Source organism: Carassius gibelio, chromosome A10 (genome assembly GCF_023724105.1).
Source record: "Carassius gibelio isolate Cgi1373 ecotype wild population from Czech Republic chromosome A10, carGib1.2-hapl.c, whole genome shotgun sequence".
Taxonomy (NCBI): Eukaryota; Metazoa; Chordata; class Actinopteri; order Cypriniformes; family Cyprinidae; genus Carassius; species Carassius gibelio.
In genome coordinates this window covers 14,981,479-15,008,281 of record NC_068380.1, presented here as the reverse complement: position 1 = coordinate 15,008,281, position 26,803 = coordinate 14,981,479, and the positions used below count along the sequence as shown (strand labels likewise).

The window sequence follows — 26,803 nt, the reverse complement described above, 5'->3', positions numbered from 1 at the left end:
TCAATCTTTGGTGAAATAAAAAAAATTGCGCATCTCTGCCACTTGGGGGCGCTATAAGATAGAAAAAACACATAAATGGCTATAACTAGGCAACCGTTGGCTCGATCGACTTGAAAATCGGTATGCAGTGTCTTGGTCTGAAGGGGCACAAGTACCTATGAGGACATTTGCATATCTCAAAAAAACATGGCCGCCATTGGCCAAACAAATTTAAGCACCTATTTGAAAGGGTTAACGGATGTTGATCGGAACGAAACTCGCTGGGTACGTTCGACTCATGAACCTTAAGGACTGTAAGAATTTTGAAAGAAATCGGCCACTAGTTGGCGCTAACGAGTTTTATGGCTCTGTAATCACGTGGTGTTTCACATATCAACACAATATGCATATCATTTGATAGATCTCCTCATATTGCACAACTTTGCCTCAAGAACCATTGCTGTCAATCAAATCGTTCAATTGTTATTCACAAATATGTTAAAAACCTACTTTTGCGAACTAGTCCTAGGTTTTTTGCCCGATCGGAACCAAACCACTGCAGTAATATTCTGTGGACTCTCTAGATCAATAATTATTAAAAAAATGTTGAATTTTGTCCTTTGGTTAGCTGTAACGGGGTAATTTAGAAAAAGGGGTGTGGCCAAACATACCCCAAAGCCTATAAAACCTAAAGGAAAACTCAAAACTTTATGAATCTCAGAGAAATCATGTAACTGGTGACTCTTAACAAGCATGCAAAGTTTCATGGAGATCAGACCATAGGTGGCGCTATAACAGTAGAAAAGGTCTCAAAACACAAGATTTCTATGGTAAATGGCCTCAAATTGTTTGAAAATGTTCATATATTCACTCAAAAACACTAAATCTTCATATCATATGATAAATCTCCTCATTCTGAACAACTTTGCCTCTGGGACCAATGTTGTCAATAAAGCTGTTAATTAAATATTCAAGATTATTAAAAAAAGTTACTTTGGCATACTTGTGTTAAGGTTTAAGCTGAAAATCAATAAAACCACTGAAGTACAATTCTCTAGACTCTGAAGGTCAATAATTATCAAAAACATGTTGAACAATTGCATTTGGGCAACTATAAACCAATAATTTTATAATATGTTATTTGCATAGTGTACACAAAGGCCTATTAATACAAACAGAAAGCCCACAAATTATCAAAACTGTGTAAAATAATGCATAATTTCATTCTAAACAAGCATGCAAAATTTAAGAGAGATTGGGAAAAAAAAAATAACAACACTATAACAGTTATGTTCAAAACCAGGGTTGTTTGAGTAAATGCAATTTATAACCACTAGATGGCAGCGGAAGACCACTAATGGGCTCATTCAGCTAAGTTGAACAGCACTGTTTTCATGAATTCTTGCCAAAACATTAATAAATTAACTGTTATAACATTTTAAATCTTACTGAATCAATGTTTTCCATTTTGATCATACAGATGTATCAGTTTTTACAATTTTGCCACATTATGATTACAGTTTAACCTGAAAATGACATCTAAACTCTAAAAAAGAGAAGACTTGCAATAAGTTTGTCACCTATCACTTATTTCAAATACCTATATCTGCAACAAAATGTGTGTCCATGTATATGTGTGTCTTTGTGTGTGTGTGTGTGTGCATATGCTTATAGAGTATACATATATTAGTCTAATCATTTGCTGTCAGTGTGTGTGTCTGTCTGTTAGCCTGTTCTCCATTTTGGATGTGTTTAAATGTCATCCAAACATCCAGGTTGGCTCTGACCACCTCAGAGGCCTTAATGTGCTTGAACCCCGGTAAATGCTGCTTGCAGCTTTAATTATTATTATTATTATTATTATTATTATTCTCCACTCAAACTGATCGTGCAGCCTAAACCGTAAGGGCTAGAAAGCTGAAATTTGGTCAGATTGTAGTAGTCCGGCCTTCTTGTCAGATACTGAGTCTCGACCCAATCGGCCTAACGGGGGCGCTACAGTGCAAAAAACTAAAATTTTGGACATTTTTGGCCGTAAATCGTATACCGTTAGCCGTAGACTCAAAAACATGGCATTGTTGCAATCCTTGGGTTAGCCCGAACAAAAGTGCACGGCGCCTTTTTGGGGTCTACGACACACCGTTTTCTCGCAAAATCGAGCTATATCCGAAACCTACTTTTGCGAACTAGTCCTAGGATTTTCAACCAATCAGAACCAAACCACTTCATAAATATTCCCTGGACACTCAATATCAATAATTATCAAAAAAAAGTTGAAATTTCAATTCTTACGCGAAACAGTACGCCAAAAAGCGTCTATGCTAACGTTAGCCAAATGCTATTTTGACTATAACTCTTGAACGGAATGAGATATCTTCACCAAACTCGGTACACATATGTATGAGCTCAATCTTTGGTCAAATCAAAAAAATTGCGCATCTCTGCCACTTGGGGGCGCTATAAGATAGAAAAAACACATAAATTGCTATAACTAGGCAACCGTTGGCTCGATCGACTTGAAAATCGGTATGCAGTGTCATGGTCTGAAGGGGCACAAGTACCTATGAGGACATTTGCATATCTCAAACAACATGGCCGCCATTGGCCAAACAATTTTAAGCACCTATTTGAAAGGGTTAACGGATGTTGATCGGAACGAAACTCGCTGGGTACGTTCGACTCATGAACCTTAAGGTCTGTAAGAATTTTGAAACAAATCGGCCACTAGTTGGCGCTAACGAGTTTTATGGCTCTGTAATCACGTGGTGTTTCACATATCAATACAATATGCATATCATTTGATAGATCTCCTCATAATGCACAACTTTGCCTCAAGAACCATTGCTGTCAATCAAATCGTTCAATTGTTATTCACAAATATGTTAAAAACCTACTTTTGCGAACTAGTCCTAGGTTTTTTGCCCGATCGGAACCAAACCACTGCAGTAATATTCTGTGGACTCTCTAGATCAATAATTATTAAAAAAATGTTGAATTTTGTCCTTTGGTTAGCTGTAAAGGGATAATTTAGAAAAAGGGGTGTGGCCAAACATACCCCAAAGCCTATAAAACCTAAAGGAAAACTCAAAACTTTATGAAACTCAGTGAAATCATGTAACAGGTGACTCTTAACAAGCATGCAAAGTTTCATGGAGATCAGACCATAGGTGGCGCTATAACAGTAGAAAAGGTCTCAAAACACAAGATTTATATGGTAAATGGCCTCAAATTGTTTGAAAATGTTCATATATTCACTCAAAAACACTAAATCTTCATATCATATGATAAATCTCCTCATTCTGAACAACTTTGCCTCTGGGACCAATGTTGTCAATAAAGCTGTTAATTAAATATTCAAGATTATTTAAAAAAGTTACTTTGGCATACTTGTGATACGGTTTAAGATGAAAATCAATAAAACCACTGAAGTACAATTCTCTAGACTCTGAAGGTCAATAATTATCAAAAACAAGTTGAACAATTGCATTTGGGCAACTATAAACCAATAATTTTATAATATGTTATTTGCATAGTGTACACAAAGGCCTATTTATACAAACAGAAAGCCCACAAATTATCAAAACTGTGTAAAATAATGCATGATTTCATTCTAAACAAGCATGCAAAATTTAAGAGAAATTGGGCAAAAAAAAAATTACAACACTATAACAGTTATGTTTTAAAACACAGTGTTGTTTGAGTAAATGCAATTTATAACCACTAGATGGCAGCGGAAGACCACTAATGGGCTCATTCAGCTAGTTGAACAGTACTGTTTTCATGAATTCATGCCAAAACATTAATAAATGAACTGTTATAACATTTTAAATCTCATTGAATTGATGTTTTCCATTTTGTTTATACAGATGTATCAGTTTTTACAATTTTGCCACATTATGATTACAGTTTAACCTGAAAATGACATCTAAACTCTGAAAAAGAGAAGACTTGCAATAATTGTATGTCACCTATCACTTATTTCAAATACCTATATCTGCAACAAAATGTTTGTGCATGTATATGTGTGTCTTTGTGTGTGTGTGTGTGCATATGCTTATAGAGTATACATATATTAGTCTAATCATTTACTTTCAGTGTGTGTGTCTGTCTGTTAACCTGTTCTCCATTTTGGATGTGTTTAAATGTCATCCAAACATCCAGGTTGGCTCTGACCACCTCAGATGCCTTAAATGCTTGAACCCCGGTAAAATGCTGCTTGCAGCTTTAATTAGGGGTTCAAGCACGCAGTGCTGAAACCCTCTTGTAATTGTTAGGATTTTTAGGGGTTCAAGCACGCAGTGCTGAAACCCTATTGTATTTGTTAGGATTTTTATTATTATTATTATTATTATTATTATTATTATTATTATTCTTCTGCCCTAAAACTGAACGTGCAGCCCAAACCGTAAGGCCTAGAGAGCTGAAATTTGGACAGATCGTAGAGCTCAATTTGGGGAGAACTTATCAAAGTCTCAGCCCAATCGGCCTAACGGGGGCGCTACAGCGCAAAAAGCAAAAATTTTGGACATTTTTGGCCGTAAATCGTATACCGTTAGCCATAGACTCAAAAACATGGCATTGTTGCAATCCTTGGGTTAGCCCGAACAAAAGTGCACGGCGCCTTTTTGGGGTCTACGACGCACCGTTTTCTCGCAAAATCGAGCTATATCCGAAACCTACTTTTGCGAACTAGTCCTAGGATTTTCAACCAATCAGAACCAAACCACTTCATAAATATTCCCTGGACACTCAATATCAATAATTATTAAAAAAAAGTTGAAATTTCAATTCTTACGCGAAACAGTACGCCAAAAAGCGTCTATGCTAACGTTAGCCAAATACTATTTTGACTATAACTCTTGAACGGAATGAGATATCTTCACCAAACTCGGTACACATATGTATGAGCTCAATCTTTGGTCAAATCAAAAAAATTGCGCATCTTTGCCACTTGGGGGCGCTATAAGATAGAAAAAACACATAAATTGCTATAACTAGGCAACCGTTGGCTCGATCAACTTGAAAATCGGTATGCAGTGTCTTGGTCTGAAGGGGCACAAGTACTTATGAGGACATTTGCATATCTCAAAAAACATGGCCGTCATTGGCCAAACAAATTTAAGCACCTATTTGAAAGGGTTAACGGATGTTGATCGGAACGAAACTCGCTGGGTACATTCGACTCATGAACCTTAAGGTCTGTAAGAATTTTGAAAGAAATCGGCCACTAGTTGGCGCTAACGAGTTTTATGGCTCTGTAATCACGTGGTGTTTCACATATCAACACAATATGCATATCATTTGATAGATCTCCTCGTAATGCACAACTTTGCCTCAAGAACCATTGCTGTCAATCAAATCGTTCAATTGTTATTCACAAATATGTTAAAAACCTACTTTTGCGAACTAGTCCTAGGTTTTTTGCCCGATCGGAACCAAACCACTGCAGTAATATTCTGTGGACCCTCTAGATCAATAATTATTAAAAAAATGTTGAATTTTGTCCTTTGGTTAGCTGTAACCGGGTAATTTAGACAAAGGGGTGTGGCCAAACATACCCCAAAGCCTATAAAACCTAAAGGAAAACTCAAAACTGTATGAAACTCAGTGAAATCATGTATCAGGTGACTCTTAACAAGCATGCAAAGTTTCATGGAGATCAGACCATAGGTGGCGCTATAACAGTAGAAAAGGTCTCAAAACACAAGATTTATATGGTAAATGGCCCCAAATTGTTTGAAAATGCTCATATATTCACTCAAAAACACTAAATCTTCATATCATATGATAGATCTCCTCATTCTGAACAACTTTGCCTCTGGAACCAATGTTGTCAATAAAGCTGTTAATTAAATATTCAAGATTATTTAAAAAAGTTACTTTGGCATACTTGTGATACGGTTTAAGATGAAAATCAATAAAACCACTGAAGTACAATTCTGTAGACTCTGAAGGTCAATAATTATCAAAAACATGTTGAACAATTGCATTTGGACAACTATAAACCAGTAATTTTATAATATGTTCTTTTCATAGTGTACACAAAGGCCTATTAATACAAACAGAAAGCCCACACATTATCAAAACTGTGTAAAACAATGCATAATTTCATTCTAAACAAGCATGCAAAATTTAAGAGAGATTGGGCAAAAAAAAAAAAAAAACACTATAACAGTTATGTTTAAAAACAGTGTTGCTTGAGTAAATGCAATTTATAACCTCTAGATGGCAGTGGAAGACCACTAATGGGCTCATTCAGTTAAGTTGAACAGTACTGTTGAAAGGATTCATGAATTCATCCCAAAACATTAAAAATGTAACTGTTATAACATTTTAAATCTCATTGAGTCAATGTTTTCCATTTTGTTCTTACAGATATATCAGTTTTTACTATTTTGCCACATTGTGATTACAGTTTAACCTGAAAATGACATCTAAACTCTTAAAAAGAGAAGACTTGCAATAAGTTTATTGTCACCTATCACTTATTTCAAATACCTATATCTGCAACAAAATGTTTGTGCATGTATATGTGTGTCTTTCTGTGTGTGTGTGTGTGTGTGTGTGCATATGCTTATAGAGTATACATATATTAGTCTAATCATTTACTTTCAGTGTGTGTGTCTGTCTGTTAACCTGTTCTCCATTTTGGATGTGTTTAAATGTCATCCATGCATCCAGGTTGGCTCAGACCACCACAGAGGCCTTAATGTGCTTGAACCCCGGTAAATGCTGCTTGCAGCTTTAATTATTATTATTATTATTCTTCTGCCCTAGAACTGAACGTGCAGCCCAAACCGTAAGGCCTAGAGAGCTGAAATTTGGACAGATCGTAGAGCTCATTTTGGGGAGAACTTATCAAAGTCTCAGCCCAATCGGCCTAACGGGGGCGCTACAGCGCAAAAAACAAAAATTTTGGACATTTTTGGCCGCATATCGTAAACCGTTAGCCGTAGACTCAAAAACAAGGCATCGTTGCAATCCTTGGGTTAGTCCGAACAAAAGTGCACAGCTGCATTTTTTGCTCTACGACGCACCGTTTTCTCGCAAAATCGAGCTATGTCCGAAACCTACTTTTGCGAACTAGTCCTAGGATTTTCAACCAGTCGGAACCAAACCACTTCAGAAATATTCCCTGGAAACTCAATATCAATAATTATCAAAAAAAAGTTGAAATTTCGATTCTTACGCGAAACAGTACGCCAAGAAGCGTCTATGCTAACGTTAGCCAAATGCTATTTTGACTATAACTCTTGAACAGAATGAGATATCTTCACCAAACTCAGTACACATATGTATGAGCACAATCTTTGGTCAAATCAAAAAAAATTGCGCATCTCTGCCACTTGGGGGCGCTATAAGATAGAAAAAACACATAAATTGCTATAACTAGGCAACCGTTGGCTCGATCGACTTGAAAATCGGTATGCAGTGCCTTGGTCTGAAAGGGCACAAGCACCTATGAGGACATTTGCATATCTCAAAAAACATGGCCGCCATTGGCCAAACAATTTTAAGCACCTATTTGAAAGGGTTAACGGATGTTGATCAGAACGAAACTCGCTGGGTACGTTCGACTCATGAACCTTAAGGTCTGTAAGAATTTTGAAAGAAATCGGCCACTAGTTGGCGCTAACGAGTTTTATGGCTCTGTAATCACGTGGTGTTTCACATATCAACACAATATGCATATCATTTGATAGATCTCCTCGTTATGCACAACTTTGCCTCAAGAACCATTGCTGTCAATCAAATCATTCAATTGTTATTTACAAATATGTTAAAAACCTACTTTTGCAAACTAGTCCTAGGTTTTTTGTCCGATCGGAACCAAACCACTGCAGTAATATTCTGTGGACTCTCTAGATCAATAATTATTAAAAAAATGTTGAATTCTGTCCTTTGGTTAGCTGTAAGGGGATAATTTAGGAAAAGGGTTTTGGCCAAACATACCCCAAAGCCTATAAAACCTAAACGAAAACTCAAAACTTTATGAGCCTTGGTGAAATCATGTAACATGTGACTCTTAACAAGCATGCAAAGTTTCATGGAGATCAGACCATAGGTGGCGCTATAACAGTAGAAAAGGTCTTGAAACACAAGATTTATATGGTAAATGGCCACAAATTGTTTGAAAATGCTCATATATTCACTCAAAAACACTAACTCTTCATATCATATGATAGATCTCCTCATTCTGAACAACTTTGCCTTTGGGACCAATGTTGTCAATAAAGCTGTTGATTAAATATTCAAGATTATTTTAAAAAGTTACTTTGGCATACTTGTGATACGGTTTAAGATGAAAATCAATAAAACCACTGAAGTACAATTCTGTAGACTCTGAAGGTCAATAATTATCAAAAACATGTTGAACAATTGCATTTGGACAACTATAAACCAGTAATTTTATAATATGTTCTTTTCATAGTGTACACAAAGGCCTATTAATACAAACAGAAAGCCCACACATTATCAAAACTGTGTAAAACAATGCATAATTTCATTCTAAACAAGCATGCAAAATTTAAGAGAGATTGGGCAAAAAAAAAAAAAAACACTATAACAGTTATGTTTAAAAACAGTGTTGCTTGAGTAAATGCAATTTATAACCTCTAGATGGCAGTGGAAGACCACTAATGGGCTCATTCAGTTAAGTTGAACAGTACTGTTGAAAGGATTCATGAATTCATCCCAAAACATTAAAAATGTAACTGTTATAACATTTTAAATCTCATTGAGTCAATGTTTTCCATTTTGTTCTTACAGATATATCAGTTTTTACTATTTTGCCACATTGTGATTACAGTTTAACCTGAAAATGACATCTAAACTCTTAAAAAGAGAAGACTTGCAATAAGTTTATTGTCACCTATCACTTATTTCAAATACCTATATCTGCAACAAAATGTTTGTGCATGTATATGTGTGTCTTTCTGTGTGTGTGTGTGTGTGTGTGTGTGTGTGTGTGCATATGATTATAGAGTATACATATATTAGTCTAATCATTTACTTTCAGTGTGTGTGTCTGTTTGTTAGCCTGTTCTCCATTTTGGATGTGTTTAACTGTCATCCATGCATCCAGGTTGGCTCAGACCACCTCAGAGGCCTTAATGTGCTTGAACCCCGGTAAATGCTGCTTGCAGCTTTAATTATTATTAGGGGTTCAAGCACGCAGTGCTGAAACCCTATTGTATTTGTTAGGATTTTTATTATTATTATTATTATTATTATTATTCTCCACTCAAACTGTTCGTGCAGCCCAAACCGTAAGGCCTAGAAAGCTGAAATTTGGTCAGAATGTAGTAGTCCGGCCTTCTTGTCAGATACCGAGTCTCGACCCAATCGGCCTAACGGGGGCGCTACAGCGCAAAAAACTAAAATTTTTGACATTTTTGGCCGTAAATCGTAAACCGTTAGCCGTAGACTCAAAAACATGGCATTGTTGCAATCCTTGGGTTAGCCCGAACAAAAGTGCACGGCGCCTTTTTGGGGTCTACGACGCACCGTTTTCTCGCAAAATCGAGCTATATCCGAAACCTACTTTTGCGAACTAGTCCTAGGATTTTCAACCAATCAGAACCAAACCACTTCAGAAATATTCCCTGGACACTCAATATCAATAATTATAAAAAAAAAGTTGAAATTTCAATTCTTACGCGAAACAGTACACCAAAAAGCGTCTATGCTAACGTTAGCCAAATGCTATTTTGACTATAACTCTTGAACGGAATGAGATATCTTCACCAAACTCGGTATACGTATGTATGAGCTCAATCTTTGGTCAAATCAAAAAAATTGCGCATCTCTGCCACTTGGGGGCGCTATAAGATAGAAAAAACACATAAATTGCTATAACTAGGCAACCGTTGGCTCGATCGACTTGAAAATTGGTATGCAATGTCTTGGTCTGAAGGGGCACAAGTACCTATGAGGACATTTGCATATCTCAAAAAAACATAGCCGCCATTGGCCAAACAATTTTAAGCACCTATTTGAAAGGGTTAACGGATGTTGATCGGAACGAAACTCGCTGGGTACGTTCGACTCATGAACCTTAAGGTCTGTAAGAATTTTGAAAGAAATCAGCCACTAGTTGGCGCTAACGAGTTTTATGGCTCTGTAATCACGTGGTGTTTCACATATCAACACAATATGCATATCATTTGATAGATCTCCTCATGATGCACAACTTTGCCTCAAGAACCATTGCTGTCAATCAAATCGTTCAATTGTTATTCACAAATATGTTAAAAACCTACTTTTGCGAACTAGTCCTAGGTTTTTTGTCCGATCGGAACCAAACCACTGCAGTAATATTCTGTGGACTCTCTAGATCAATAATTATTAAAAAAATGTTGATTTTTGTCCTTTGGTTAGCTGTAAAGGGATAATTTATAAAAAGGGGTGTGGCCAAACATACCCCAAAGCCTATAAAACCTAAACGAAAACTCAAAACTTTATGAAACTCAGTGAGAACATGTATCAGGTGACTCTTAACAAGCATGCAAAGTTTCATGGAGATCGAAGCATAGGTGGCGCTATAACAGTACAACAGGTCTCAAAACACAAGATTTATATGGTAAATGGCCTCAAATTGTTTGAAAATGCTCATATATTCACTCAAAAACACTAAATCTTCATATCATATGATAAATCTCCTCATTCTGAACAACTTTGCCTCTGGGACCAATGTTGTCAATAAAGCTGTTAATTAAATGTTCAAGATTATTTAAAAAAGATACTTTGGCATACTTGTGATAGGGTTTAAGATGAAAATCAATAAAACCACTGAAGTACAATTCTCTAGACTCTGAAGGTCAATAATTATCAAAAACATGTTGAACAATTGCATTTGGACAATTATAAACCAGTAATTTTATAATATGTTATTTGCATAGTGTACACAAAGGCCTATTAATACAAACAGAAAGCCCACAAATTATTAAAACTGTGTAAAATAATGCATAATTTCATTCTAAACAAGCACGCAATATTTAAGAGAGATTGGGCAAAAAAAAAATAACAAAACTATAACAGTTATGTTTAAAAACACAGTGTTGCTTGAGTAAATGCAATTTATAACCTCTAGATGGCAGTGGAAGACCACTAATGGGCTCATTCAGTTAAGTTGAACAGTACTGTTGAAATGACTCATGAATTCATCCCAAAACATTAAAAATGTAACTGTTATAACATTTTAAATCTCATTGAGTCAATGTTTTCCATTTTGTTCTTACAGATATATCAGTTTTTACTATTTTGCCACATTGTGATTACAGTTTAACCTGAAAATGACATCTAAACTCTTAAAAAGAGAAGACTTGCAATAAGTTTATTATCACCTATCACTTATTTCAAATACCTATATCTGCAACAAAATGTTTGTGCATGTATATGTGTTTCTTTCTGTGTGTGTGTGTGTGCATATGCTTATAGAGTATACATATATTAGTCTAATCATTTACTTTCAGTGTGTGTGTCTGTCTGTTAGCCTGTTCTCCATTTTGGATGTGTTTAACTGTCATCCATGCATCCAGGTTGGCTCAGACCACCTCAGAGGCCTTAATGTGCTTGAACCCCGGTAAATGCTGCTTGCAGCTTTAATTATTATTATTATTCTTCTGCCCTAGAACTGAACGTGCAGCCCAAACCGTAAGGCGTAGAGAGCTGAAATTTGGACAGATCGTAGAGCTCAATTTGGGGAGAACTTATCAAAGTCTCAGCCCAATCGGCCTAACGGGGGCGCTACAGCACAAAAAACAAAAATTTTGGACATTTTTGGCCGTAAATCGTATACCGTTAGCCGTAGACTCAAAAACATGGCATTGTTGCAATCCTTGGGTTAGCCCGAACAAAAGTGCACGGCGCCTTTTTGGGGTCTACGGCGCACCGTTTTCTCGCAAAATCGAGCTATATCCGAAACCTACTTTTGCGAACTAGTCCTAGGATTTTCAACCAATCAGAACCAAACCACTTCATAAATATTCCCTGGACACTCAATATCAATAATTATTAAAAAAAAGTTGAAATTTCAATTCTTACGCGAAACAGTACGCCAAAAAGCGTCTATGCTAACGTTAGCCAAATGCTATTTTGACTATAACTCTTGAACGGAATGAGATATCTTCACCAAACTCGGTACACATATGTATGAGCTCAATCTTTGGTCAAATCAAAAAAATTGCGCATCTCTGCCACTTGGGGGCGCTATAAGATAGAAAAAACACATAAATTGCTATAACTAGGCAACCGTTGGCTCGATCAACTTGAAAATTGGTATGCAGTGTCTTGGTCTGAAGGGGCACAAGTACCTATGAGGACATTTGCATATCTCAAAAAACATGGCCGCCATTGGCCAAACAAATTTAAGCACCTATTTGAAAGGGTTAACGGATGTTGATCGGAACGAAACTCGCTGGGTACGTTCGACTCATGAACCTTAAGGTCTGTAAGAATTTTGAAAGAAATCGGCCACTAGTTGGCGCTAACGAGTTTTATGGCTCTGTAATCACGTGGTGTTTCACATATCAACACAATATGCATATAATTTGATAGATCTCCTCGTAATGCACAACTTTGCCTCAAGAACCATTGCTGTCAATCAAATCGTTCAATTGTTATTCACAAATATGTTAAAAACCTACTTTTGCGAACTAGTCCTAGGTTTTTTGCCCGATCGGAACCAAACCACTGCAGTAATATTCTGTGGACTCTCTAGATCAATAATTATTTAAAAAATGTTGAATTTTGTCCTTTGGTTAGCTGTAACGGGGTAATTTAGAAAAAGGGGTGTGGCCAAACATACCCCAAAGCCTATAAAACCTAAACGAAAACTCAAAACTTTATGAAACTCACTGAAATCATGTATCAGGTGACTCTTAATAAGCATGCAAAGTTTCATGGAGATCAGACCATAGGTGGCGCTATAACAGTAGAAAAGGTCTCAAAACACAAGATTTATATGGTAAAGGGCCCCAAATTGTTTGAAAATGCTCATATATTCACTCAAAAACACAAAATCTTCATATCATATGATAGATCTCCTCATTCTGAACAACTTAGCCTCTGGGACCAATGTTGTCAATAAAGCTGTTAATTAAATATTCAAGATTATTTTATAAAGTTACTTTGGCATACTTGTGATACGGTTTAAGATGAAAATCAATAAAACCACTGAAGTACAATTCTGTAGACTCTGAAGGTCAATAATTATCAAAAACATGTTGAACAATTGCATTTGGACAACTATAAACCAGTAATTTTATAATATGTTCATTTCATAGTGTACACAAAGGCCTATTAATACAAACAGAAAGCCCACACATTATCAAAACTGTGTAAAACAATGCATAATTTCAATCTAAACAAGCATGCAAAATTTAAGAGAGATTGGGCAAAAAAAAAAAAAAACACTATAACAGTTATGTTTAAAAACAGTGTTGCTTGAGTAAATGCAATTTATAACCTCTAGATGGCAGTGGAAGACCACTAATGGGCTCATTCAGTTAAGTTGAACAGTACTGTTGAAAGGATTCATGAATTCATCCCAAAACATTAAAAATGTAACTGTTATAACATTTTAAATCTCATTGAGTCAATGTTTTCCATTTGGTTCTTACAGATATATCAGTTTTTACTATTTTGCCACATTGTGATTACAGTTTAACCTGAAAATGATATCTAAACTCTTAAAAAGAGAAGACTTGCAATAAGTTTATTGTCACCTATCACTTATTTCAAATACCTATATCTGCAACAAAATGTTTGTGCATGTATATGTGTGTCTTTCTGTGTGTGTGTGTGTGCATATGCTTATAGAGTATACATATATTAGTCTAATCATTTACTTTCAGTGTGTGTGTCTGTCTGTTAACCTGTTCTCCATTTTGGATGTGTTTAAATGTCATCCATGCATCCAGGTTGGCTCAGACCACCTCAGAGGCCTTAATGTGCTTGAACCCCGGTAAATGCTGCTTGCAGCTTTAATTAGGGGTTCAAGCACGCAGTGCTGAAACCCTATTGTAATTGTTAGGATTTTTATTATTATTATTATTATTTTTCCGCCTTAAAACTGAACGGGCAGCCCAAACCGTAAGGCCTAGAGAGCTGAAACTTGGTCAAAAGGTAGTAGTCTTGCTCGCTACTCAGGCGCAAAGATCCGGCCCAATCGGCCAGTGGGGGGCGCTACAGTGATCAAAAATGCGTTTTTGCTAATAGCTCCTAAACCGCTTGTGATAGAGCCAAAAATTTAACATTTCTGGAATCCGTGGGTCATGCGAAATTAAAAACGGTCACTCTGATTTTGGGTCTAGGAGGCCTCGTTTTTTCGCAAATTTGACGTATGTCCAAAACCTACTTTTGCGAACTTGTCCTAGGTTTTTCGCCCAATCTGAACCAAACCACTGCAGAAATGTTCTCTGTCCAGTGAATATCAATAATTATCAAAAAAAAGTAGAAATTTCGACTCACTGTCGTAATGGGATGCCAAAACATTCGAAAGTCGAGGACCAATTTTACGCAACAGGCTATAACTCATGAATGAAATGAGATATCTTCACCAAACATGGTACACATATGTATGAGCTCAATCTTTGGTCAAATAAAAAAAATTGCGCATCTCTGCCACTTGGGGGCGCAATAAGATAGAAAAAACACATAAATGTCTATAACTAGGCAACCGTTGGCTCGATCGACTTGAAAATTGGTATGCAGTGTCTTGGCCTGAAGGGGCACAAGTACCTATGAGGACATTTGCATATCTCAAAAAACATGGCCGCCATTGGCCAAACAATTTTAAGCACCTATTTGAAAGGGTTAACGGATGTTGATCGGAACGAAACTCACTGGGTACGTTCGACTCATGAACCTTAAGGTCTGTAAGAATTTTGAAAGAAATCGGACACTAGTTGGCGCTAACGAGTTTTATGGCTCTGTAATCACGTGGTGTTTCACATATCAACACAATATGCATATCATTTGATAGATCTCCTCATAATGCACAACTTTGTCTCAAGAACCATTGCTGTCAATCAAACCGTTCATTAATTATTCACAACTATGTAAAAAACCTACTTTTGCGAACTAGTCTTAGGTTTTTTACCCGATCGGAACCAAACCACTGCAGTAATATTCTGTGGACTCTCTAGATCAATAATTATCAAAAAAATGTTGAATTTTGTCCTTTGGTTAGCGTTAAAGGGGTAATTAAGAAAAGGGGTGTGGCCAAACATACCCCAAAGCCTATAAAACCTAAACGAAAACTCAAAACTTTATGAAACTTCGGGAAAACATGTATCAGGTGACTCTTAACAAGCATGCAAAGTTTCATGGAGATCGGACCATAGGAGGCGCTATGACAGTAGAAAAGGTCTCAAAACATAAGATTGATATGGTAAATGGCCTCAAATTGTCTGAAAATGCTCATATATTCACATAAACACTAGATCTTCATATCATATGATAGATCTCCTCATTCTGAACAACTTTTGGGACCAATGTTGTCAATAAAGCTGTTAATTAAATATTGAAGATTATTTAAAAAAGTTACTTTGGCAAAGTAGTCCAAGGCTTTAAGCTGAAAATCAATAAAACCACTGAAGTACAATTCTCTAGACTCTGAAGGTCAATAATAATGAAAAACATGTTGAAAAATTGCATTTGGACAACTATAAACCAGTGATTGTATAATATGTTCTTTTCACAGTGTACACAAAGGCCTATTTATACAAACAGAAAGCCCACAAACTATCAAAACTGTGTAAAATAAAGCCTAATTTCATTCTAAACAAGCATGCAAAATTTAAGAGAGATTGGGCAAAAAACTTTACACTATAACAGTTATGTTTAAAAACAGTGTTGTTTGAGTAAATGCAACCACTAGATGGCAGCGGAAGACCACTAATGGGCTCATTCAGCAAATTGAAACAGTACTTTTGAGAAGATTTATGAATTCATGCCTAAACAATAATAAAAAAAAAACACTGTTACAACATTTTAAATCTCACTGAGTTAAAGTTTTCCATTTTGTTCATACAGACTTACCAGTTTTTAAAATTTTGCCACATTATGATTACAGTGAAACCTGAAAATGACATCCAAACTCTTAAAACTAGTTTAATCATTTAATTTCAGTGTGTGTGTCTGTCTGTTAGCCTGTTCTCCATTTTGGATGTGTTTAAATGTCATCCATGCATCCAGGTTGGCTCAGACCACCTCAGAGGCCTTAATGTGCTTGAACCCCGGTAAATGCTGCTTGCAGCTTTAATTATTATTAGGGGTTCAAGCACGCAGTGCTGAAACCCTATTGTAATTGTTAGGATTTTTATTATTATTATTATTATTATTATTATTATTATTATTATTCTTCTGCCCTAGAACTGAACGTGCAGCCCAAACCGTAAGGCCTAGAGAGCTGAAATTTGGACAGATCGTAGAGCTCAATTTGGGGAGAACTTATCAAAGTCTCAGCCCAATCGGCCTAACGGGGGCGCTACAGCGCAAAAAACAAAAATTTTGGACATTTTTGGCCGTAAATCGTATACCGTTAGCCGTAGTCTCAAAAACATGGCATTGTTGCAATCCTTGGGTTAGCCCGAACAAAAGTGCACGGCGCCTTTTTGGGGTCTACGACGCACCGTTTTCTCGCAAAATCGAGCTATATCCGAAACCTACTTTTGCGAACTAGTCCTAGGATTTTCAACCAATCAGAACCAAACCACTTCATAAATATTCCCTGGACACTCAATATCAATAATTATTAAAAAAAAGTTGAAATTTCAATTCTTACGCGAAACAGTACGCCAAAAAGCGTCTATGCTAACGTTAGCCAAATACTATTTTGACTATAACTCTTGAACGGAATGAGATATCTTCAACAAACTCGGTACACATATGTATGAGCTCAATCTTTGGTCAAATCAAAAAAATTGCGCATCTCTGCCACTTGGGGGCGCTATAAGATTGAAAAAACACATAAATTGCTATAACTAGGCAACCGTTGGCTCGATCAACTTGAAAATCGGTATGCGGTGTCTTGGTCTGAAGGGGCACAAGTACTTATGAGGACATTTGCATATCTCAAAAAACATGGCCGTCATTGGCCAAACAAATTTAAGCACCTATTTGAAAGGGTTAACGGATGTTGATCGGAACGAAACTCGCTGGGTACGTTCGACTCATGAACCTTAAGGTCTGTAAGAATTTTGAAAGAAATCGGCCACTAGTTGGCGCTAACGAGTTTTATGGCTCTGTAATCACGTGGTGTTTCACATATCAACACAATATGCATATCATTTGATAGATCTCCTCGTAATGCACAACTTTGCCTCAAGAACCATTGCTGTCAATCAAATCGTTCAATTGTTATTCACAAATATGTTAAAAACCTACTTTTGCGAACTAGTCCTAGGTTTTTTGCCCGATCGGAACCAAACCACTGCAGTAATATTCTGTGGACTCTCTAGATCAATAATTATTAAAAAAATGTTGAATTTTGTCCTTTGGTTAGCTGTAACCGGGTAATTTAGAAAAAGGGGTGTGGCCAAACACACCCCAAAGCCTATAAAACCTAAAGGAAAACTCAAAACTGTATGAAACTCAGTGAAATCATGTATCAGGTGACTCTTAACAAGCATGCAAAGTTTCATGGAGATCAGACCAAACGTGGCGCTATAACAGTAGAAAAGGTCTCAAAACACAAGATTTATATGGTAAATGGCCCCAAATTGTTTGAAAATGCTCATATATTCACTCAAAAACACTAAATCTTCATATCATATGATAGATCTCCTCATTCTGAACAACTTTGCCTCTGGGACCAATGTTGTCAATAAAGCTGTTAATTAAATATTCAAGATTATTTTAAAAAGTTACTTTGGCATACTTGTGATACGGTTTAAGATGAAAATCAATAAAACCACTGAAGTACAATTCTGTAGACTCTGAAGGTCAATAATTATCAAAAATATGTTGAACAATTGCATTTGGACAACTATAAACCAGTAATTTTATAATATGTTCTTTTCATAGTGTACACAAAGGCCTATTAATACAAACAGAAAGCCCACAAATTATCAAAACTGTGTAAAACAATGCATAATTTCATTCTAAACAAGCATGCAAAATTTAAGAGAGATTGGGCAAAAAAAAAAAAAAAAAACACTATAACAGTTATGTTTAAAAACAGTGTTGCTTGAGTAAATGCAATTTATAACCTCTAGATGGCAGTGGAAGACCACTAATGGGCTCATTCAGTTAAGTTGAACAGTACTGTTGAAAGGATTCATGAATTCATCCCAAAACATTAAAAATGTAACTGTTATAACATTTTAAATCTCATTGAGTCAATGTTTTCCATTTTGTTCTTACAGATATATCAGTTTTTACTATTTTGCCACATTGTGATTACAGTTTAACCTGAAAATGACATCTAAACTCTTAAAAAGAGAAGACTTGCAATAAGTTTATTGTCACCTATCACTTATTTCAAATACCTATATCTGCAACAAAATGTTTGTGCATGTATATGTGTGTCTTTCTGTGTGTGTGTGTGTGTCTGTGTGTGTGCATATGCTTATAGAGTATACATATATTAGTCTAATCATTTACTTTCAGTGTGTGTGTCTGTCTGTTAGCCTGTTCTCCATTTTGGATGTGTTTAAATGTCATCCATGCATCCAGGTTGGCTCAGACCACCTCAGAGGCCTTAATGTGCTTGAACCCCGGTAAATGCTGCTTGCAGCTTTAATTAGGGGTTCAAGCACGCAGTGCTGAAACCCTCTTGTAATTGTTAGGATTTTTATTATTATTATTATTCTTCTGCCCTAGAACTGAACGTGCAGCCCAAACCGTAAGGCCTAGAGAGCTGAAATTTGGACAGATCGTAGAGCTCATTTTGGGGAGAACTTATCAAAGTCTCAGCCCAATCGGCCTAACGGGGGCGCTACAGCGCAAAAAACAAAAATTTTGGACATTTTTGGCCGCACATCGTAAACTGTTAGCCGTAGACTCAAAAACAAGGCATCGTTGCAATCCTTGGGTTAGTCCGAACAAAAGTGCACAGCTGCATTTTTTGCTCTACGACGCACCGTTTTCTCGCAAAATCGAGCTATGTCCGAAACCTACTTTTGCGAACTAGTCCTAGGATTTTCAACCAATCGGAACCAAACCACTTCAGAAATATACCCTGGACACTCAATATCAATAATTATCAAAAAAAAGTTGAAATTTTGATTCTTACGCGAAACAGTACGCCAAGAAGCGTCTATGCTAACGTTAGCCAAATGCTATTTTGACTATAACTCTTGAACGGAATGAGATATCTTCACCAAACTTGGTACACATATGTATGAGCTCAATCTTTGGTCAAACAAAAAAAAATTGCGCATCTCTGCCACTTGGGGGCGCAATAAGATAGAAAAAACACATAAATGGATATAACTAGGCAACCGTTGGCTTGATCGACTTGAAAATTGGTATGCAGTGTCTTGGTCTGAAGGGGCACAAGTACCTATGAGGACATTTGCATATCTCAAAAAACATGGCCGCCATTGGCAAAAGAATTTTAAGCACCTATTTGAAAGGGTTAACGGATGTTGATCGGAACGAAACTCGCTGGGTACGTTCGACTCATGAACCTTAAGAACTGTAAGAATTTTGAAAGAAATCGGCCACTAGTTTGCGCTAACGAGTTTTATGGCTCTGTAATCACGTGGTGTTTCACATATCAACGAAATGTGCATATCATTTGATAGATCTCCTCATAATGCACAACTTTGCCTCAAGAACCATTGCTGTCAATCAAATCGTTCAATTGTTATTCACAAATATGTTAAAAACCTACTTTTGCGAACTAGTCCTAGGTTTTTTGCCCGATCGGAACCAAACCACTGCAGTAATATTCTGTGGACTCTCTAGATCAATAATTATCAAAAAAATGTTGAATTTTGTCCTTTGGTTAGCTGTAAAGGGGTAATTTAGAAAAAGGGGTGTGGCCAAACATACCCCAAAGCCTATAAAACCTAAACGAAAACTCAAAACTTTATGAAACTCAGTGAAATCATGTAACAGGTGACTCTTAACAAGCATGCAAAGTTTCATGGAGATCAGACCATAGGTGGCGCTATAACAGTAGAAAAGGTCTCAAAACACAAGATTTATATGGTAAATGGCTTTAAATTGTTTGAAAATGTTCATATATTCACTCAAAAACACTAAATCTTCATATCATATGATAAATCTCCTCATTCTGAACAACTTTGCCTCTGGGACCAATGTTGTCAATAAAGCTGTTAATTAAATATTCAAGATTATTTAAAAAAGTTACTTTGGCATACTTGTGATACGGTTTAAGATGAAAATTAATAAAACCACTGAAGTACAATTCTCTAGACTCTGAAGGTCAATAATTATCAAAAACATGTTGAACAATTGTATTTGGGCAACTATAAACCAATAATTTTATAATATGTTATTTGCATAGTGTACACAAAGGCCTATTAATACAAACAGAAAGCCCACAAATTATCAAAACTGTGTAAAATAATGCATAATTTTATTCTAAACAAGCATGCACAATTTAAGAGAGATTGGGCAAAAAAAAATAACAACACTATAACAGTTATGTTTAAAACCAGGGTTGTTTGAGTAAATGCAATTTATAACCACTAGATGGCAGCGGAAGACCACTAATGGGCTCATTCAGCTAAGTTGAACAGCACTGTTTTCATGAATTCTTGCCAAAACATTAATAAATTAACTGTTATAACATTTTAAATCTTACTGAATCAATGTTTTCCATTTTGTTCATACAGATGTATCAGTTTTTACAATTTTGCCACATTATGATTACAGTTTAACCTGAAAATGACATCTAAACTCTAAAAAAGAGAAGACTTGCAATAAGTTTATTGTCACCTATCACTTATTTCAAATACCTATATCTGCAACAAAATGTGTGTCCATGTATATGTGTGTCTTTGTGTGTGTGTGTGTGTGTGTGTGTGTGCATATGCTTATAGAGTATACATATATTAGTCTAATCATTTGCTGTCAGTGTGTGTGTCTGTCTGTTAGCCTGTTCTCCATTTTGGATGTGTTTAAATGTCATCCAAACATCCAGGTTGGCTCTGACCACCTCAGAGGCCTTAATGTGCTTGAACCCCGGTAAAATGCTGCTTGCAGCTTTAATTATTATTATTATTCTTCCGCCTTAAAACTGAACGTGCAGCCCAAACCGTAAGGCCTAGAGAGCTGAAACTTGGTCAGATCGTAGTAGTCTTGCTCGCTACTCAGATACAAAGAACCGGCCCAATCGGCCTAACGGGGGCGCTACAGCGCAAAAAACAAAAAATTTTGACATTTTTGGCCGTAAAGTGTAAACCGTTAGCCATAGACTCAAAAATATGGCATTGTTGCAATCCTTGGGTTAACCCGAACAAAAGTGCACGGCGCCTTTTTGGGGTCTACGACGCACCGTTTTCTCGCAAAATCGAGCTATATCCGAAACCTACTTTTGCGAACTAGTCCTAGGATTTTCAACCAATCAGAACCAAACCACTTCATAAATATTCCCTGGACACTCAATATCAATAATTATCAAAAAAAAGTTGAAATTTCAATTCTTACGCGAAACAGTACACCAAAAAGCGTCTATGCTAACGTTAGCCAAATGCTATTTTGACTATAACTCTTGAACGGAATGAGATATCTTCACCAAACTAGGTACACATATGTATGAGCTCAATCTTTGGTCAAATAAAAAAAATTGCGCATCTCTGCCACTTGGGGGCGCAATAAGATAGAAAAAACACATAAATTGCTATAACTAGGCAACCGTTGGCTCGATCGACTTGAAAATCGGTATGCAGTGTCTTGGTCTGAAGGGGCACAAGTACCTATGAGGACATTTGCATATCTCAAAAAACATGGCTGCCATTGGCCAAACAAATTTAAGCACCTATTTGAAAGGGTTAACGGATGTTGATCGGAACGAAACTCGCTGGGTACGTTCAACTCATGAACCTTAAGGTCTGTAAGAATTTTGAAAGAAATCGGCCACTAGTTGGCGCTAACGAGTTTTATGGCTCTGTAATCACGTGGTGTTTCACATATCAACACAATATGCATATCATTTGATAGATCTCCTCGTAATGCACAACTTTGCCTCAAGAACCATTGCTGTCAATCAAATCGTTCAATTGTTATTCACAAATATGTTAAAAACCTACTTTTGCGAACTAGTCCTAGGTTTTTTGCCCGATCGGAACCAAACCACTGCAGTAATATTCTGTGGACTCTCTAGATCAATAATTATTAAAAAAATGTTGAATTTTGTCCTTTGGTTAGCTGTAACGGGTTAATTTAGAAAAAGGGGTGTGGCCAAACATACCCCAAAGCCTATAAAACCTAAAGGAAAACTCAAAGCTTTATGAAACTCGGTGAAATCATGTAACAGGTGACTCTTAACAAGCATGCAAAGTTTCATGGAGATCAGACCATAGGTGGCGCTGTAACAGTAGAAAAGGTCTCAAAACACAAGATTTATATGGTAAATGGCCTCAAATTGTTTGAAAATGTTCATATATTCACTCAAAAACACTAAATCTTCATATCATATGATACATCTCCTCATTCTGAACAACTTTGCCTCTGGGACCAATGTTGTCAATAAAGCTGTTAATTAAATATTCAAGATTATTTAAAAAAGTTACTTTGGCATACTTGTGATAGGGTTTAAGATGAAAATCAATAAAACCACTGAAGTACAATTCTCTAGACTCTGAAGGTCAATAATTATCAAAAACATGTTGAACAATTGCATTTGGACAACTATAAACCAGTAATTTTATAATATGTTATTTGCATAGTGTACACAAAGGCCTATTAATACAAACAGAAAGCCCACAAATTATCAAAAGTGTGTAAAATAATGCATAATTTCATTCTAAACAAGCATGCAAAATTTAAGAGAGATAGGGCAAAAAAAAAATAACAACACTATAACAGTTATGTTTAAAAACACAGTGTTGTTTGAGTAAATGCAATTTATAACCACTAGATGGCAGCGGAAGACCACTAATGGGCTCATTCAGCTAAGTTGAACAGCACTGTTTTCATGAATTCTTGCCAAAACATTAATAAATTAACTCTTATAACATTTTAAATCTTACTGAATCAATGTTTTTCATTTTGTTCATAGAGACACATCATTGTTTTACAATTTTGCCACATTGTGATTACAATGAAACCTGAATGACAACTAAACTCTTAAAAACTAGTTTAATCATTTAATTTCAGTGTGTGTGTGTGTGTGTGTGTCTGTCTTTTGGATGTGTTTAGATGTCATCCATACATCCTGGTTGGCCTAGACCACCCCAGAGGCACAAAGGCCTATTAATACAAACAGAAATCCCACAAATTATCAAAACTGTGTAAAGTAATGCATAATATCATTCTAAACAAGCATGCAAAATTTAAGAGAGATAGGGCAAAAAAACAAAAACAACACTTTAACAGTTCTGTTTAAAAACACAGTGTTGTTTGAGTAAATGCAATTTATAACCACTAGATGGAAGCGGAAGACCACTAATGGGCTCATTCAGCTAGTACTGTTTTTATGAATTCATGCCAAAACATTAATAAATTAACTGTTATAACATTTTAAATCTCATTGAATTGATGTTTTCCATTTTGTTCATACAGATGTATCAGATTTAACAATTTTGCCACATTATGATTACAGTTTAACCTGAAAATGACATCTAAACTCTAAAAAAGAGAAGACTTGCAATAAGTTTATTGTCACCTATAACTTATTTCAAATACCTATATCTGCAACAAAATGTTTGTGCATGTATATGTGTATCTTTGTGTGTCTTTGTGTGTGTGTGTGTGTGTGCATATGCTTATAGAGTATACATATATTAGTCTAATCATTTACTTTCAGTGTGTGTGTCTGTCTGTTAGCCTGTTCTCCATTTTGGATGTGTTTAACTGTCATCCATGCATCCAGGTTGGCTCTGACCACCTCAGAGGCCTTAATGTGCTTGAACCCCGGTAAAATGCTGCTTGCAGCTTTAATTATTAGGGGTTCAAGCACGCAGTGCTGAAACCCTATTGTAATTGTTAGGATTTTTATTAGGGGTTCAAGCACGCAGTGCTGAAACCCTATTGTAATTGTTAGGATTTTTATTATTATTATTATTATTCTTCCGCCTTAAAACTGAACGGGCAGCCCAAACCGTAAGGCCTAGAGAGCTGAAACTTGGTCAAAAGGTAGTAGTCTTGCTCGCTACTCAGATACAAAGATCCAGCCCATTCGGCCAGTGGGGGGCGCTACAGCGATCAAAAATGCGTTTTTGCTAATAGCTCCTAAACCGCTTGTCGTAGACTCAAAAATTTAACATTTCTGGAATCCTTGGGTCAAGCGAAATTAAAAACGGTCACTCTGATTTGGGGTCTAGGAGGCCTCGTTTTTTCGCAAACTTGAAGTATGTCCAAAACCTACTTTTGCGAACTAGTCCTAGGTTTTTCACCCAATCGGAACCAAACTACTGCAGAAGTTTTCTCTGGACAGTGACTATCAATAATTATCAAAAAAAAGTTGAAATTTCGACTTACTGTTGTAATGGGCTGCCAAAACGTTCGAAAGTCGAGGACCAATTTTACGCAACAGGCTATAACTTGTGAATTAAATGAGATATCTTAACCAAACTTGCTGGACATTTGTAAGAGCAAAAACTTTGGTCAAATAAAAAAAATTGCACACCTCTGCCACTTGGGGGCGGAATAAGACAGAAAAAACACATAAATGGCTATAACTAAGCAACCGTTGGTCCGATCGACTTGAAAATTGGCATGTCATGTCTTTGTCAGAAGTGGCACAAGTATCTATGAGGACATTCACGTATCTCAAAAAACATGGCCGCCATTGGCCAAAGAAATTTGAGCACCTATTTAACAAGGTTAACGGATGTCAATCGGAACAAAACTCGGTGGGCATGTTTGACTCATAGCCCTAAAGGACTGTAAGAATTTTGAAAGAAATCGGCCACTAGTTGGCGCTAACGAGTTTTATGGCTCTGTAATCACGTGGTGTTTCACATATCAACACAATATGCATATCATTTGATAGATCTCCTCATAATGCACAACTTTGCCTCAAGAACCATTGCTGTCAATCAAATCGTTCAATTGTTATTCGCAAATATGTTAAAAACCTACTTTTGCGAACTAGTCCTAGGTTTTTGGTCCGATCGGAACCAAACCACTGCAGTAATATTCTGTGGACTCTGTAGATCAATAATTATTAAAAATTTTTTGGATTTTGTCCTTTGGTTAGCTGTAAAGGGGTAATATAGAAAAAGGGGTGTGGCCAAACATACCCCAAAGCCTATAAAACCTAAAGGAAAACTCAAAACTTTATGAAATTCGGTGAAATCATGTAACAGGTGACTCTTAACAAGCATGCAAAGTTTCATGGAGATCAGACCATAGGTGGCGCTATAACAGTAGAAAAGGTCTCAAAACACAAGATTTATATTGTAAATGGCCTCAAATTGTTTGAAAATGTTCATATATTCACTCAAAAACACTAGATCTTCATATCATATGATAAATCTCCTCATTCTGAACAACTTTGCCTCTGGGACCAATGTTGTCAATAAAGCTGTTAATTAAATATTCAAGATTATTTAAAAAAGTTACTTTGGCATACTTGTGATACGGTTTAAGATGAAAATCAATAAAACCACTGAAGTACAATTCTCTAGACTCTGAAGGTCAATAATTATCAAAAACATGTTGAACAATTGCATTTGGACAACTATAAACCAATAATTTTATAATATGTTATTTGCATAGTGTACACAAAGGCCTATTAATACAAACAGAAAGCCCACAAATTATCAAAACTGTGTAAAATAATGCATAATTTCATTCTAAACAAACATGCAAAATTTAAGAGAGATTGGGTAAAAAAAAATAACAACACTATAACAGTTATGTTTAAAACCAGGGTTGTTTGAGTAAATGCAATTTATAACCACTAGATGGCAGCGGAAGACCACTAATGGGCTCATTCAGCTAAGTTGAACAGCACTGTTTTCATGAATTATTGCCAAAACATTAATAAATGAACTGTTATAACATTTTAAATCTTACTGAATCAATGTTTTCCATTTTGTTCAAACAGATGTATCAGTTTTTACAATTTTGCCACATTATGATTACATTATGATTGAGTAAATGCAATTTATAACCACTAGATTGGCAGCGGAAGACCACTAATGGGCTCATTCAGCTAGTACTGTTTTTATGAATTCATGGCAAAACATTAATAAATTAACTGTTATAACATTTTAAATCTCATTGATTTGATGTTTTCCATTTTGATCATACAGATGTATCAGTTTTTCCAATTTTGCCACATTATGATTACAGTTTAACCTGAAAATGACATCTAAACTCTAAAAAAGAGAAGACTTGCAATAAGTTTATTGTCACCTATCACTTATGTCAAATACCTATATCTGCAACAAAATGTTTGTGCATGTATATGTGTATCTTTGTGTGTCTTTGTGTGTGTGTGTGTGTGTGTGTGTGTGTGTGTGTGCATATGCTTATAGAGTATTAATATATTAGTCTAATCATTTACTTTCAGTGTGTGTGTCTGTCTGTTAGCCTGTTCTCCGTTTTGGATGTGTTTAACTGTCATCCATGCATCCAGGTTGGCTCTGACCACCTCAGAGGCCTTAATGTGCTTGAACCCCGGTAAAATGCTGCTTGCAGCTTTAATTATTAGGGGTTCAAGCACGCAGTGCTG

The 26,803-nt window shown here is 36.1% G+C and overlaps 1 protein-coding gene and 3 long non-coding RNA genes across 6 annotated transcripts in view; 1 reads left to right on the top strand and 3 right to left on the bottom strand.

The window, feature by feature from the left end:
• Window positions 1-26,803, bottom strand: part of gfra2b (GDNF family receptor alpha 2b) — a 138,433-nt gene that overhangs the window by 41,436 nt on the left and 70,194 nt on the right. The window lies entirely within an intron of this gene.
• LOC128021311 (uncharacterized) lies at window positions 138-26,803 on the bottom strand. 2 transcript variants are annotated; one of them, XR_008185520.1, is made up of 4 exons: window positions 26,723-26,803; window positions 20,001-21,115; window positions 12,421-12,804; window positions 138-283 (listed from the first exon to the last, which is right to left on the bottom strand). It is a non-coding gene; the product is annotated as an uncharacterized LOC128021311 (long non-coding RNA). The 2 variants fall into 2 exon arrangements; XR_008185519.1 differs by lacking the exon at window positions 26,723-26,803 and adding an exon at window positions 24,008-24,323.
• LOC128021310 (uncharacterized) overlaps window positions 3,278-26,803 on the top strand; it is a 33,494-nt gene continuing 9,968 nt past the window's right edge. Inside the window, exons 1-4 of one of the 2 annotated variants that reach the window (XR_008185518.1) lie at window positions 3,278-3,430; window positions 8,329-10,260; window positions 19,842-20,118; window positions 22,505-22,976. This is a non-coding gene — a long non-coding RNA (uncharacterized LOC128021310). Of the gene's footprint in view, window positions 3,431-5,933; window positions 6,661-8,328; window positions 10,261-16,179; window positions 17,598-19,841; window positions 20,119-22,504; window positions 22,977-26,803 lie in introns of those variants that run through there. The other variant, XR_008185517.1, reaches the window with a different exon arrangement.
• On the bottom strand, window positions 9,131-12,047 carry LOC128021314 (uncharacterized). Its single transcript, XR_008185522.1, has 2 exons — window positions 11,906-12,047; window positions 9,131-9,519 (listed from the first exon to the last, which is right to left on the bottom strand). It is a non-coding gene; the product is annotated as an uncharacterized LOC128021314 (long non-coding RNA).